General features: G+C 36.4%; 1 long non-coding RNA gene across 2 annotated transcripts; it reads left to right on the top strand.

Annotated features, from left to right (window-relative positions):
• Positions 1-8427: 8427 nt before the first annotated feature.
• On the top strand, positions 8428-10969 carry LOC135750159 (uncharacterized). 2 transcript variants are annotated; one of them, XR_010532608.2, is made up of 4 exons: positions 8428-8645; positions 9211-9269; positions 9756-9883; positions 10663-10969. It is a non-coding gene; the product is annotated as an uncharacterized lncRNA (long non-coding RNA). The 2 variants fall into 2 exon arrangements; XR_010532607.2 differs by having other exon boundaries at positions 9689-9883.
• Positions 10970-12256: the final 1287 nt, after the last annotated feature.

Genomic DNA, 12256 nt, shown 5'->3' with positions numbered 1-12256 from the left:
ACCGGAAGCTTAACAAAATCAGGGAGAGACTTGTGGACGAACATTGTGTAAAGTTGTCTACGACACTGGATTCTTGAAAAGAGAGCACAAATGTCACTTGAGCGTGATCACAAACGCAAGACGGCGCACGTGTGCGGTCCTACGGTTTTTAAAGAAATGCTTTCAGAACACTACAGGAGCACGCTTGTTAATCTTTTGTGTGCGGTAATATCTGCAGACGCGGATGTGTGCTTGCCGCAAAATGACTGCAAAACTGATGCCGAGCGTGTAACCAACCTCAAGAAAAAAAGAGATGTCGTAAAAAATCTGGACAAGTCTTTTGATAAGATGGTTCAAGTGTCTGTTAACGCCGATGAACCGATCAATGTGTTCATCAAAAAAGCCCTGAATGCTATGTATGAATGTAATGATGAGGAGTTTGGCATTGCTGACATCCTCCTCATGTCTGCATATGTAATAGATGTATGTGTTGCCGTAGCGACAAAGAAAGACCAAATCAATGTGCGTGAAATTGTTGAAGTTGCTGCTGACTTTATAATCGTCAAAGGTCTTGGCGCATGCACAGACTTTCTATTGTATCTAGACAACATCATAACCTTTGGTGATGATTGAAAACAATGCGAGTTCCTGGGACACATCGTACACCTGAAAACACATTCACTTTTTCACGACCTACCTTTAAACATTTGAACATGGTCTTTTAATTTTTCTTTACATTCTTTCCACCTATAGGCTGCTTATTTGATAAGTACTGGTTTTAGCTCTTAGAAAGTTTCTGATAAATGGCTGTGTGAAATGTTACCACTACATTCGGTCATTTGGACATTTAGACATCTTGTTCATACAAAGTGCGACACTCGTTATGTTATGTAAAAATAAAAGTGACTTGCATCAGTATGAAAAGCTAAATCCCCATGCATGACCTGATACAAATTTGGTGATTTTGTTATTTAGTGATTTTTACATAGACATAAACTATATAACTCTATGAAACTTGTGCTTCAATAACTGAATCACCATTTCAAAACTTATCAGGCCCATTTTAAGCACATTACAACATACATTCATTTATTTACCATTCGTAAAACATGCGTAGTTGCAACACTACCATTCAGTTAGACTTTACATTTCTAGACTGTGTTTTTTCTCAAAGGTTGCTTATATTTACAGACAACACACTACACCCAAGTGTATCTTAACAATGGCAAACAGGAATAACAACGTTTGCAAACAAGCGTAGTTAAGCACTTTGATTTTTGACATGATTCAAAGAAAGCAACAGTGAATCATCAAAACGTTGCTAGTTTTTTAGCTTCCGAAAGTTTACATTTTTACTTGCAAACAAACCAGGAACATTATTCATCTGAACACTTTCACCAAACCTATGTCTTTGTTGTATTTATTTAGACAATCTTTTGTTTTCATAGTTTTGATCTGTTCATGTTAAATTTCTTCTGTATATCTTCTAAAGATAAATATGGTCATTGTCCTTGGGTTTTCTCAGATTTCATAAACCTTTGAAACCTTCTTTGTCTTAATGCCATCAATGTATTTATTACTTATCCGTTATTTGCTATACTGTATGTCATATTTTTGAGTTTACACCATTCATTTTTACAGAAAGTTTCAGAAACTCACATTTACATGGAATTATGATACATTTTACTTTTAATGATCTCCAGGAGTGAGTGCTGGTTTAACAGGGGTAAGCTGTTATCATGCCACAATCCTGAAGGTTTATAAGCCAAACAAGAGTCCTTCAACACATCATATTGATTTCGTTTAACTGAAAAACTGTAAAATTATGTACAGACCAGTTCAATTGGTAAAAACAGTAGTAAGAAAACAAATAATGTTTAACTAGTACAATCGTCACTTAAAGTTTTGTCATATGATAATGATATGATGTTTTATCTTTCAGGTGGTTGTTGAAGTATTTTGGCACAACTGTTTATCCCAATCTTTAATCAGCCATACATGACAAGAGTTTTTTTTTTTTGTTTTGTTTTTGTCTGAAGCGACATTAAGCATCTAATCTACAACATCGCACTGTAAATGTTAAAAAAATTATACAAACCATCCTTAACACAATATACTGAAGATGCTGTAAAGTGTTTAATCACATGGTACTGATATCACATGATACATTTTCAAACAAATTCAAAGTTACATTTCACTATGTTCGCATCACAATTTACAAGCACTTAACAAACACTGTCTGGTTTAGTCTTATTTTTTAAGCGCATTGATACCGTTACACTTAGCATGCACTTCACTTAATGTTGAAAGATTACTCAGTACACGTTGTAATGTTTTAATCACTTGGTACTGATTTTACATGTTTTACATTTTCATAACAATTTATACTTCTTTTTTTCACCGTCTTCACTGTTTCACAATAACAGATTTAGTAAGTATATACTTCACTATGTTGTGGAGTTGTTTTAGTGCCATTTTTAGAGGTAAGCTGCACATTAACTTGAGTACTGTACTTACTGTGAGTACCGTGTTTTTTGGTATCTGTACTTTACTTTATTATTTTCTAGAGAAAAAAAAAATCCTTTAACAACGGTGTTGTTTAATTGTTGTAGCATTTTTGTACGTAGTTCTCTCAATACATTATGCCTCTGAAGCAACCTACTGAATACACTGACTAGTTTGTAGTCAGTGATCTTTGGAATAACGAGCTTGATGAACGATACACACCCTATAGAAATTAAACAAAAACAAGGTCATTAATAAAGGCATCTCCACTTTTTATTTAAAACTATAAAAGTTACACGATAGAAAAAGTCTTACACTCATTTACATTTGAATGAAAAATATCTTACTTTTCACGTCAATATAACTTAAACAGGTACTTGGGTGTCAAAAGTTGTTACTCTGTTTGAGGTTTGAAAGTCAGCGGATGATTTTCGAACACTAATCGGTGATGTCAAAATAGGCAAAGGTGATTATTTGACACAGTGCCTACCAGTGGTCATACTTAATAAAGTCTACTGCAGTTTTCTGAAAAGATTAAACATTTGTTTCATTCTAAATGTTTGTTTGTTTATATCACAGCCTTCAAAACCTAGCCTTTACCCTGTGAGTATGTAAAGTTTTGATTTATGCTAAAATCTTAAATTGGATATTGTCGGTCTTTCATAGCTACAGATTCTGTTATGTTAAGTGTAACGATTTAATTATTTTACCTGCCGAGTGACTTATGTCAGGTTCAACGATCACAATAATTACATTTGGCTTCGCAAAAGAATGCACGCTGTGACATAACGACCCAAAGAGAGCACGTTGCACCTCTCCTTATCAGTTTACACTGGCCTTGTATAGATGCCGGCATTAAATTCAAAACTCTGCTGTTAGCCTAAGACAACCGCACCCAATACCTACACTCACTATTCATACATACTCAAGTTGCTTGCCGGCTTCAAAACCCGACTAAAGACACATCTCTCAACTATACCCAGACCCTGGAATACTAAGCACTTATTTCTATTTCACCTCTCCTTTCCTCACATATTCTTTCCTATCAATAAATAAAAATTGTTTACAATATGTTAAGTTAACTGAGAGTATAGTTTTTAGAACACTTTTGCTCTTTTGTTGATTTCATTGCTACTGTTGCTCCTGCTAAATAATGAAATGTAAATGTTATGTGGTCTAACATGCAAGTATAGATGGTTTCAGCAGTAACAACATAAACAAGCGGCTTCGGGGTCTTCACGTAACTTCCGGTAAACTCTGCGAAGATTAAATAACAACAAAGTCCTTTTAAAGTAGTTTATATATATATATATAACAAGCAAAATAAACAACACATAGATTACATAGGACCCCAAAACATTATTTTCGACGAGGTATTTCTTTAATGGTTCAGTATCTGCAACTAGTCAAAACAATAAATAAACAGAAAACAGAAGTAAAGTTCGGGCCTGACGCTTATTGCGTCACCGCAAGTTCGCCCGATAAAACGGTCTATAGGACTAACTTGAGTTCATTTAAATACTTGTTTAATAGTTACAAATATTTTTCAAATAAAAAACATGATATAAAAGAAAGGTTTTTATATTGTATTAATTTGACAAGATAAAGATTAAAACATGTATGAAAGGGGTTGACTTAATAACCCTATCTATGTTTTGCGTGCCAAATGTAATTATTGTGATTGTTGAACCTGACATAAGTCACTCGGCAGGTAAAATAATTAAATCGTTACACTTAACATAACAGAATCTGTAGCTATGAAAGACCGACAATATCCAATTTAAGATTTTAGCATAAATCAAAACTTTACATACTCACAGGGTAAAGGCTAGGTTTTGAAGGCTGTGATATAAACAAACAAACATTTAGAATGAAACAAATGTTTAATCTTTTCAGAAAACTGCAGTAGACTTTATTAAGTATGACCACTGGTAGGCACTGTGTCAAATAATCACCTTTGCCTATTTTGACATCACCGATTAGTGTTCGAAAATCATCCGCTGACTTTCAAACCTCAAACAGAGTAACAACTTTTGACACCCAAGTACCTGTTTAAGTTATATTGACGTGAAAAGTAAGATATTTTTCATTCAAATGTAAATGAGTGTAAGACTTTTTCTATCGTGTAACTTTTATAGTTTTAAATAAAAAGTGGAGATGCCTTTATTAATGACCTTGTTTTTGTTTAATTTCTATAGGGTGTGTATCGTTCATCAAGCTCGTTATTCCAAAGATCACTGACTACAAACTAGTCAGTGTATTCAGTAGGTTGCTTCAGAGGCATAATGTATTGAGAGAACTACGTACAAAAATGCTACAACAATTAAACAACACCGTTGTTAAAGGATTTTTTTTTTCTCTAGAAAATAATAAAGTAAAGTACAGATACCAAAAAACACGGTACTCACAGTAAGTACAGTACTCAAGTTAATGTGCAGCTTACCTCTAAAAATGGCACTAAAACAACTCCACAACATAGTGAAGTATATACTTACTAAATCTGTTATTGTGAAACAGTGAAGACGGTGAAAAAAAGAAGTATAAATTGTTATGAAAATGTAAAACATGTAAAATCAGTACCAAGTGATTAAAACATTACAACGTGTACTGAGTAATCTTTCAACATTAAGTGAAGTGCATGCTAAGTGTAACGGTATCAATGCGCTTAAAAAATAAGACTAAACCAGACAGTGTTTGTTAAGTGCTTGTAAATTGTGATGCGAACATAGTGAAATGTAACTTTGAATTTGTTTGAAAATGTATCATGTGATATCAGTACCATGTGATTAAACACTTTACAGCATCTTCAGTATATTGTGTTAAGGATGGTTTGTATAATTTTTTTAACATTTACAGTGCGATGTTGTAGATTAGATGCTTAATGTCGCTTCAGACAAAAACAAAACAAAAAAAAAAAACTCTTGTCATGTATGGCTGATTAAAGATTGGGATAAACAGTTGTGCCAAAATACTTCAACAACCACCTGAAAGATAAAACATCATATCATTATCATATGACAAAACTTTAAGTGACGATTGTACTAGTTAAACATTATTTGTTTTCTTACTACTGTTTTTACCAATTGAACTGGTCTGTACATAATTTTACAGTTTTTCAGTTAAACGAAATCAATATGATGTGTTGAAGGACTCTTGTTTGGCTTATAAACCTTCAGGATTGTGGCATGATAACAGCTTACCCCTGTTAAACCAGCACTCACTCCTGGAGATCATTAAAAGTAAAATGTATCATAATTCCATGTAAATGTGAGTTTCTGAAACTTTCTGTAAAAATGAATGGTGTAAACTCAAAAATATGACATACAGTATAGCAAATAACGGATAAGTAATAAATACATTGATGGCATTAAGACAAAGAAGGTTTCAAAGGTTTATGAAATCTGAGAAAACCCAAGGACAATGACCATATTTATCTTTAGAAGATATACAGAAGAAATTTAACATGAACAGATCAAAACTATGAAAACAAAAGATTGTCTAAATAAATACAACAAAGACATAGGTTTGGTGAAAGTGTTCAGATGAATAATGTTCCTGGTTTGTTTGCAAGTAAAAATGTAAACTTTCGGAAGCTAAAAAACTAGCAACGTTTTGATGATTCACTGTTGCTTTCTTTGAATCATGTCAAAAATCAAAGTGCTTAACTACGCTTGTTTGCAAACGTTGTTATTCCTGTTTGCCATTGTTAAGATACACTTGGGTGTAGTGTGTTGTCTGTAAATATAAGCAACCTTTGAGAAAAAACACAGTCTAGAAATGTAAAGTCTAACTGAATGGTAGTGTTGCAACTACGCATGTTTTACGAATGGTAAATAAATGAATGTATGTTGTAATGTGCTTAAAATGGGCCTGATAAGTTTTGAAATGGTGATTCAGTTATTGAAGCACAAGTTTCATAGAGTTATATAGTTTATGTCTATGTAAAAATCACTAAATAACAAAATCACCAAATTTGTATCAGGTCATGCATGGGGATTTAGCTTTTCATACTGATGCAAGTCACTTTTATTTTTACATAACATAACGAGTGTCGCACTTTGTATGAACAAGATGTCTAAATGTCCAAATGACCGAATGTAGTGGTAACATTTCACACAGCCATTTATCAGAAACTTTCTAAGAGCTAAAACCAGTACTTATCAAATAAGCAGCCTATAGGTGGAAAGAATGTAAAGAAAAATTAAAAGACCATGTTCAAATGTTTAAAGGTAGGTCGTGAAAAAGTGAATGTGTTTTCAGGTGTACGATGTGTCCCAGGAACTCGCATTGTTTTCAATCATCACCAAAGGTTATGATGTTGTCTAGATACAATAGAAAGTCTGTGCATGCGCCAAGACCTTTGACGATTATAAAGTCAGCAGCAACTTCAACAATTTCACGCACATTGATTTGGTCTTTCTTTGTCGCTACGGCAACACATACATCTATTACATATGCAGACATGAGGAGGATGTCAGCAATGCCAAACTCCTCATCATTACATTCATACATAGCATTCAGGGCTTTTTTGATGAACACATTGATCGGTTCATCGGCGTTAACAGACACTTGAACCATCTTATCAAAAGACTTGTCCAGATTTTTTACGACATCTCTTTTTTTCTTGAGGTTGGTTACACGCTCGGCATCAGTTTTGCAGTCATTTTGCGGCAAGCACACATCCGCGTCTGCAGATATTACCGCACACAAAAGATTAACAAGCGTGCTCCTGTAGTGTTCTGAAAGCATTTCTTTAAAAACCGTAGGACCGCACACGTGCGCCGTCTTGCGTTTGTGATCACGCTCAAGTGACATTTGTGCTCTCTTTTCAAGAATCCAGTGTCGTAGACAACTTTACACAATGTTCGTCCACAAGTCTCTCCCTGATTTTGTTAAGCTTCCGGTCGTCCTTGCAGCATCCTCAAAAATAGCGTCTCCAACTCCTTGAATCCTGCACAGTTGAGTTATACCGTGTTAAAAACTTTGCTTTAAACAATTTACTGGAGAATTCCTGAAAGTAGCCTTCAAATATGCTGCTATACGAACATGCCAGAGCGTCGTATCTGAGGTGTGAGAGCTCCAAGTTTCAGGCTCTGATTTGAAACCTATAAATCCTGACCCGTCCCTTCTAAACACAGCAATTCGCACGCCCCCCATCACGTAGTCAGCGGTGTGAGTCATGAAGCTATAGAATATTAAAGTGTCAGTAAGAAAGGTCTTTCATGGTAAAACACATTTTTCTTTATTTTCTCTATTATCCTCTTCGCTCTACACACCCGTAGGAAAAGGATTTCTTGCTTCTTATGTGGAACTCTTCAATTTTTTTAACTTGTAAAACACATTAAATAAAATCAGTTTCATGATGTACACAGCTAATACGCTGGTTTTTAGTTTCAGTCCTAATAGTTATCTTTAAGATGTTATTTTTTATAAATTAATAAAATCTTAGACTTTACATTAAATTGTCTCAACAACAACAAATAAAATGGTAAATAATATGTCTCACTATGTACTCTCTCTCCCAGTGCGATGGCATAGATTGTAATGCATCTTGGAAACGTGGTGGTGTGTGTAGAATTTAGCGGTATCTAGTGGTGAGATTGTAAATTGCAAAAGACTTCAATTTTAAAACCCATATGGTAGCTGTCGCACGACAAACATGTCATCGTCTGAGACAACGTAGGGAAGAAGCATGCTCTGTAGAGCAGTTTGTACGATTAGGGCTACTGTATAATGACGGTGACTTCCATGAAAATGGCTCGTTCTTAGGTAATAAAAACAATTCAGTTCATTATGTAAGGTCCTTATACACCACTGATAATATAGATATGTATATTATTTAGCATTTTTGTCAAGGATCTTTTTTAAAAGTAACACAATGCACCTTTAACAAATACAGCGTTCGATTCGCCTTGTGAACATGACTACATTTCCCATAATGCCCCTAGCGCACTAAAGGACACGGAAGTCACAATAATCAAACTGCCGGTGTAACATGATGGACTACGTGAGATCTTTGTTTTGCCTTGTGGAGCTGTATATAATAAAGCGAGGTATTTTTAATCTGAACTAACACATAGATTTCACTCGTTGTTCTACAACACTCGATTTATCAGATGGATTGTTACTGTTTTCTGTGAAGACATTTTTTGTTTTTATGGGTAAGTGCTATTATATTCTCTGTCATTTAAAGGTAAACATAACGGTAAGCATGCCGGGTTTACAGTGAACCAAGCAACATGTATAGGTAAAGGTTAAAAATCAGCTAGATGTCGGAATCTTTCAAAATCAACTAGATGTTGGAATCTTTAAAAAGTTAATTAATGCTCAGTTCCCCGAAAAGCTGACTGAAGTTCAGATGTTTTGCGTACAACACAATAAATCAACATTAGTTGGAAATGATAGCAAAGTGAATCTTTACTGATTTATTTTTCTTATATTATGGTGTAACAAAACCAACGTCGCTTTAAGAATATACCTAGATGATTTTGTGCGGGTATTTCATATGTAAGGATCATCAGTTAGCCTATGTCTTTAGTCTTACTCTTTTATTTGACTATTTTACAATAAAAAGTTTACTTGTGTTTATATAAATTGAAGAAATCATGTACCTCGCTTTGTCAGCACGAAAGTAGTACATGTTATTCTGGGTAACGAGTAGTGTGAGTTTAATAGACTTTAAATTTAAATGTGTGAGTAGTTTGATTTTTAACTTCTGTCTTATAGACATTACTAACTGAGAACAGCAGAGACAGAGGCATGAGGGGATCAAAGCACATAATGAAGTAAGATTGTGTATGTTGTGTTCATTGAATGCATCTAATTTGTTTGTCTTGTATGTTGTGTTCATTGAATGCATCTAATTTGTTTGTCTTGTATGGGGTAATTTGTCAAATATTATTAAATATTATATTAAATACAAAAGCACTAAAAGTTTTAGTGTTTTGGCTAAGGAGTGTGAGCATGTCTCAGGTACTTGTATTTCAGGTGCAATAATAAATACTAGACGAAAATGTGTTTTTGAGATTAAAATAAATGTAATTGATAAGTGCTTTATTCTTTAAGTTGATGAGTTCTTTCTGAAAGTCTGAAAACTATACTAAACCTAATATACTAATAACCTAAAGTTAAAAGTCTCAGTTTTTAGACGGGTAATGTTTTGTAATATGTGTCTTTTTGTCTTTACTTATGCTGTACTTATTAGTATGATGAAAGCAACGCAAGCTGCAATAATGCAGGCCCCTTGTATAAACACTGTCCTGCTATCGCAGGAGGACTGGACATGCTTTACGAGTCCATAAACAAAATATCTCGGTCCTCACCCGGGCACTGCCATAACGATTTACGATTCAGAGTGGAAGCATCTCTCAGGAATGCAACTTTAAGGACTAAGATCTGTGTAAGTGGCAGAAGACCATATCTTTGTATTACTGAACAATTTATTTGAAAAAACATAATTTTTTGTTTTGAAAATCAGGTCATCTATACAAAATGCTGAATTGGATATTTAAAAATGACGCCTTGTTTTTACTCTCTAGAGAAAATCCACCAAAATCATCATCTTGACAGAATTCATTGTTCATTATTCTTGTAGAATGTATTTCATCTGCCGCTGTGAGAAACCTTTTTTTATTCTGTTGGTACTATTGAAATGGTTTTTTAATCAGTCGTATCCATACATAGTGCTAAGATTATTAGAGAAAGTTCATTTAAAACATCTTTTCTAGTCTTCATTTATTTAATTACAGTTTATTTTCACCATAAATATAACCTTAGAAGCCAGGATGACGTTAAAAAGAAAAGAAAGAACACTTAATTTATTTGATCATTTCACATAAAAATTTGTGTTTAATGAAACTAATCAATGAGAGGATTTCACAATATTTCAGTGCCAGCATGGCAGAATATAATGATGTCACGCATTCCAAAATGGCGCATGTTAAAAGTTAAAGTTTTTTCGGCGCCATAGCGAGATGATTCAAGTCGATTTTGCCATTCACTCACCGGAGTATCGCACGAGCTGCATGGTCTATCCATGTTTGTGATTTTCGTAACTGTGATTTCCCTGGCTTTTATTATACATATCGGGCCCCACCTTATATAAATTATGATGGGCGCATGGAATGTGTTTTAATGAAGACCACTTGTGTAAATACTGTTTTTATTGTTTTATCGTAGGAGGACGTGATTTAACGTGCCCCGGAGATAACCCCGGACGTAAACATGTCAACGTGACGTGGGCGGTCCGGTTAAAAGTTCAACCCAACGTGGGCGGTCCGGTTAAAAGTTCAGTGCTACGTGGGCTGTCGGTTCAAAAGTTCTGAGCAGCGCGGGAGGACGGTTCAAAAGTTTAGAGCAACGTGGGCGGTCGGTTCGAAAGTTTAGAGCAGCGTGGGAGGTCGGTTTAAAAGTTCACAACGTGGGAGGTCCGGTCAAAAGTTCACGATGTGGGAGGTCCGGTCAAAGGTTAGCCCCTCCCCGGAGGTCAAAGGTTCACGACGTGGGTGGTCCGGTCAAAGGTCAGCCCCTCCCTCGCAGGTCAAAAGGTCAGCCCTCCCTCGCAGGTCAAAAGGTCACCCCCTCCCCTGAGGTCAAAGGTCACCATCAATCATTTTTATGTGACAGTATGTCGCTCATATTTACTACTAGCATCACTCCTGACAGCATCACTTCTGAGAAGGAAAGTGTCGCACCAGCCCTGTACAGAATCACTCCCGAGAAGGAAAGCATTACTACAGACTGTACATCATCATTACCAAGGAGAAAAGCATCGCTCCAGCGCCATTACAGCATCACTCCTGAGGAGGAAAGTGTCGCTCCAGCGCTGTACAGCATCACTCCTAACAGCATCACTCCTGAGAAGGAAAGTGTCACACCAGCGCTGTACAGAATCACTCCCGAGGAGGAAAGCATTGCTCCAGCTCTGTACAGTATCACTCCTGAGGAGGAAAGTGTCGCTCCAACATTGCACAGCATCACTCCTAACAGCTTTTCTCCTGAGAAGGAAAACATAGCTCCAGCACTGTACAGCATAACTCCTGAGGAGGAAAGCGTCGCTCCAGCGCTGTACAGTATCACTGCCAAGAAGAAAAACATCGCTCCAGCACTGTACAGTATCACTCCACAGGAGGAAAGCATCGCTCCAGCTCTGTACAGCATCACTCCTGACAGCATCACTCCTGAGAAGGAAAGTGTCGCACCACCGCTGTACAGAATCACTCCCGAGGAGGAAAGCATCGCTCCAGCGCAGTACAGAATCACTCTTGAGGAGGAAAGCATTACTCCAGCGCTGTACAGTATCACTCCCGAGGAGGAAAGCATCGCTTCAGCTCTGTACAGTATCACTCCTGAGGAGGAAAGTGTCGCTCCAGCGCTGTACAGCATCACTCCTAACAGCATCACTTCTGAGAAGGAAAGCATAGCTCCAGCACTGTACAACATCACTCCTGAGGAGGAAAGCGTCGCTCCAGCGCTGTACAGTATCACTGCCAAGAAGAAAAACATGGCTCCAGCACTGTACAGTATCACTCCACAGGAGGAAAGCATCTCTCCAGCTTTGTACAGCATCACTCCTGACAGCATCACTTCTGAGAAGGAAAGTGTCGCACCAGCCCTGTACAGAATCACTCCCGAGAAGGAAAGCATTACTACAGACTGTACATCATCATTACCAAGGAGAAAAGCATCGCTCCAGCGCCATTACAGCATCACTCCCGAGGAGGAAAGCATTGCTCCAGCGCATCACTCCAGCATTGCACAGCATCACTCCTGA

The sequence above is a fragment of the Paramisgurnus dabryanus genome, chromosome 12, assembly GCF_030506205.2.
Source record: "Paramisgurnus dabryanus chromosome 12, PD_genome_1.1, whole genome shotgun sequence".
In the NCBI taxonomy this organism is placed as follows: Eukaryota; Metazoa; Chordata; class Actinopteri; order Cypriniformes; family Cobitidae; genus Paramisgurnus; species Paramisgurnus dabryanus.
This window is presented reverse-complemented; position numbering and strand designations above follow the sequence as displayed.